Source organism: Nicotiana tabacum, chromosome 15 (genome assembly GCF_000715075.1).
Source record: "Nicotiana tabacum cultivar K326 chromosome 15, ASM71507v2, whole genome shotgun sequence".
NCBI lineage: Eukaryota > Viridiplantae > Streptophyta > Magnoliopsida > Solanales > Solanaceae > Nicotiana > Nicotiana tabacum.
Window position 1 is genome coordinate 122523555 of NC_134094.1, and position 4287 is coordinate 122527841.

The window sequence follows — 4287 nt, forward strand, 5'->3', positions numbered from 1 at the left end:
TAATTATGGGATCAGGCTGCACGCCGCAGCAGACCATATTGGCTTTATTATAGCACGTGAGTTGTCCGTGCGGTTACAGATATTGATACTATAGCACGTGAGTTGTCCGTGCAGCACATGATTTATCCGTGCAGATTATAGCGCTTGGGCTGAAGGAGCCCCTCCGGAGTCTGTACACACCTCCAGTGAGCGCAGGTACCTACTGAGTGCAAGTGCCGAGTGCGAGTACCGAGTGATTTGGGAGGATTGAGTGACTGTGAGGACTGAGTGAAATGATACTCTGAGAGTATGCATATGATTTTATCACTGAGTGGCACCGCATTGACATGCATATTTGACATGCATGCCTAGAGATGCATTTTCCTCATACTGTACGGTATCACGTTACTCATGACTTCTCACACATATTGGTAGATGGGAATAATGATGCAGTTCCAACCAAGAGGTTGTGAGTTCGAGTCACCCCAAGAGCTAGATGGTAGTTCTTGGAGGGATAGAGCTGAGGATCTATCGGAAATAGCCTCTCTACCCCAGGGTAGGGGTAAGGTCTGCGTACACACTACCCTCCCCAAACTTAACTAGTGGGATTATACTGGGTTATTGTTGTTGTTGTTGTTTGCATAGCGATGCATTTATTTTACACTGGTTATCTGGAAAGAAAAATGAAACATCTTATTTATGATTGAAAGGATTATGGGAAAAGTTTTGGTTTCAAACTTATTCATATTTTTGGCAACTCCGGTAAACGATTTGGGTTTTCATTTATGTACTTGAAAGGCAAAACTATTTTCAGAAATCATGTTTTTGCCGAGCATTTGATTGTTGAGCTGCTTCTGGTATTACTTGTTTAAGTTGTTATGAACTATTATCGGTTATTGAAGCTGGGACCCGACCTTGGTACAAGCTCGTCATTACTTTTGACCTAAGGTTAGGTTTGTTACTTATTGAGTACATGAGGTCGGTTGTAGTCATACTACACTTTTGCACCCTGCGTGCAGATGTTGGCTGCTGATGTTGTTGTGTTCGTTGGAAGCTGGATCTGAAGATGTACCCGTGTTCTGGTTGTAGCTGCCTCTTGTTCATGGTAGCCTTAGATTCATAAAATTCTGTTTATGTAATTTTCAAACAGATGATATATTTACTTCATACCAGCTTTGTAAACACTATTCTTAGAAGCTCATGATTTGTACTACCAGTTCTTGGGGAATGTATAAGATTAAGATCTTTATTTACTTAAATTGCTTTGATAATTGTTATTAGAATTGGATAGTTAAAAGTTGGCTTACCTAGCGGGTTGGGTTAGGTGTCATCACAACTAGTTGAATTTTGGGTCGTGACAGGAACACTTTGGTTGTTGCCACGAACGATGATCTTGAATTCAACTAGCACGAACTTTGATTTGAACTCGTACTCCTTGAATCCTGATTTGTTTTTCGTTCTTGAGCTTGAACTTGATTTGTTCTTTATTCTTGAGCTTGAACTTGATTTGTTCTTCTTTCTTGAGCTTGAACTTGACTTGTTCTTCGTTTTTGAGCTTGAACTATTGAACTTGTGGAGGAACTTGCAGCGTTTGATTCACGAGCTCTTTATTGCTTCTTGTTATAACTTCTGGTGTATTTTCTGGGTTATGAAGACCCCTATTTATAGTTGTGGGAGGGAAGTGTTATGATAAGAATAAACTCTTTCTGACCAATCAAATTAAAGTGTGACAAGGCCGCGTTTGATTGGCCAGAACCTATCACTTGCACACGTGGCATAATTTCATTAGTCTTTTAATGTGATTCGGCATGCCTTGTCATTTTGACACGTGGCATGATCCCATTGGCTCTTCCGTTTGACTTGGCGTGTCACATCATTTGACACGTGGCACTGAGCCTAAGGAAGTGGGCTCATCATTCGTAGCCCAATTAAATGGGATAGCTCAATAATATTGGACTTTTATTTAAATCAATTTAATTAGATTTAAATAACTAAGTCAATATATATTAACCCATAATATTTAATTGGGCCAAAACATATTTAATTTGAGATTAAATCTAAATTTCTTATGAATAAAATTTTAATTGCCTACACATTTATTTTTAATACTAATATGGATCGGATGAAGAGATTTGTAGCCATAACTTGGTTTCTACAGTTAAGTGTACCTGTTTTTGTTAACTTAAGAAAAGGAAATAAAAAACCAGCACATTCCTGAAAATTCAACGTATAAAGAAAGTGATTATACAAGTTTTATGCCTTTTAGTAGAGTAATAAAATAATGAAGAATCACAAGACCTTTTATAGGAAGGGAGTTATTATGTATAGTGCAGGAATCAATTACATCATGCACAACAGACTAATGTCTCTTACAGACTAATGCAAGAATAGTTCTAAAGCCAAAATCTAGAAAAACAATATGTAATTTCAGCCATTTGGTTGAGAAATTAATTTGTTGAACAAAAACTTGTTTGCACCAACTCGACTTGCAAGTCCTTTTCTTCTTCACTGTCTTTGCTGCCATTGCGTCAAGTCTTCTTGATCTCTTTTTTATGGATCTCTTAGAGTATTCTTTTCTCATTTCGTTTAGTACTAGTTTTTGACTTCTTTGTTTTCTTTTTTCTTTTTTTCTTTTTTGTGGGGCACTATTAGGGAGCTAGAAGCCTGAGTATGACTCAAACAGTATAGTTGTATCAACAAATTCATTAAATATCTCAAAGAAACTTATTTAGTTTCTAAAGTATTCGTGAAAGTGGTTGATTATATTGACACTGTAAATAAAGAAAACATTTAATATCTTCTATTACTACTATTTGTAGCGGGTTAATATGTATGTGAAAAGCTACATGCTTTATTCTCCAGTTTGTACTATACAAATAAAGAATACCACAATAAAGTAGAAGTTTATTGATATAAAAACTCATATCATAATAAACTTGGAGTTTATTGATAATTGACCACGTCATGGTATAAACCCGAAATTTATCAATATTAATAATTTATCCAGTTGGCACAATTGATTTAGCCATGTTAATTTAAGTATGATGTGCAAAAATAAAAGAGAATTCACATGGGTAAATTTTAAAGAACTAGAAAGTTCTTTACGAATTCTCTTACGTTGCTTGTTCTCATTAATTAATAGACCAACTAAAATTGAGATTGAATCATATGAATACTGGAAATATAAAAAGTGAATATGGGCCCATTCACCTGCCATGTATATCGCATAAGATGCATCTATGAGATGGTTATATGTATGATTATTATTAACCCGCAACCTAGTGTTTGCAAGGTAACTTGCTCAATAATTTAATTTAGAGCATAATTTCCAGATTTTCTATTCAAGACAGTTCATCTTGATAAATTGGTTTACACCACAGTTGGTTTAGCAAAATAATTTATTGAGTGCCCCCACTTAATAGCTAAACTATTGCTTATGAGAACAAAGTTATCTATATAAGTTTGATATACGTTATATACGAAAGTATATTACATTCTCCCCTCACAAATGGTTCAGGGTCAGGAATCAAATAATTCCATCTTATTATTATTGATGTGCGGTGTATATTTTGATTAACATCATAACGCATAAATGTGGGTTTCCAAACTTGAGGAAGCAAGTTAGTTTTTCTAACATGAGGGGGAGACAAGATAAACAGTAGAGAAAACATTACGTGAAATGAATTATCATTTGTACATCTAGATCCTCGAATAAGATAATATGAACTTGAAGTTCATAAAAAGATAATTCATCTACAATATTTTGCAAAGCCTGCCAGACACATTTGCTGACTAAAAGAATGTAACTATATTTTCACTGTAAATGTTCCTATTAGAATAAGTCCTAGAAGGACAAAGTCTATGGTACGCTTAAAGCATATAGACAAATCAGTTTCAAATAAAATTCTTGATAAAGAAGATAAGCAAATAGTCAAAATGATCATAATAAGGAGGCAAATGTTCTAGAAGATCACATGACGTAACACTTCATAAAATCTCAAGAGAGGTTCAAGTACCTGAAAATATGAAGGAAGAGATCTCTATGTTATGTCTTTATGAAAACTATTGGAACCGATATAAAATGTTCATCGACGATATCTATGATAGCGCTAAGTATAGATGAAGATCTTAAGTCTGTCGAATACAGACACAAAATATTGGCCAAATGAAAGAGACACAATTCGAATAGAATTGGTTTCATAGAAGATATGTGGTTTTGGACATATAGTTCAAACACTCAAAAGTATAAAGTCAGTAGTATGTGCAGTCACTTTTATCTATCTTATATGTCTAGCATGACATAAAACT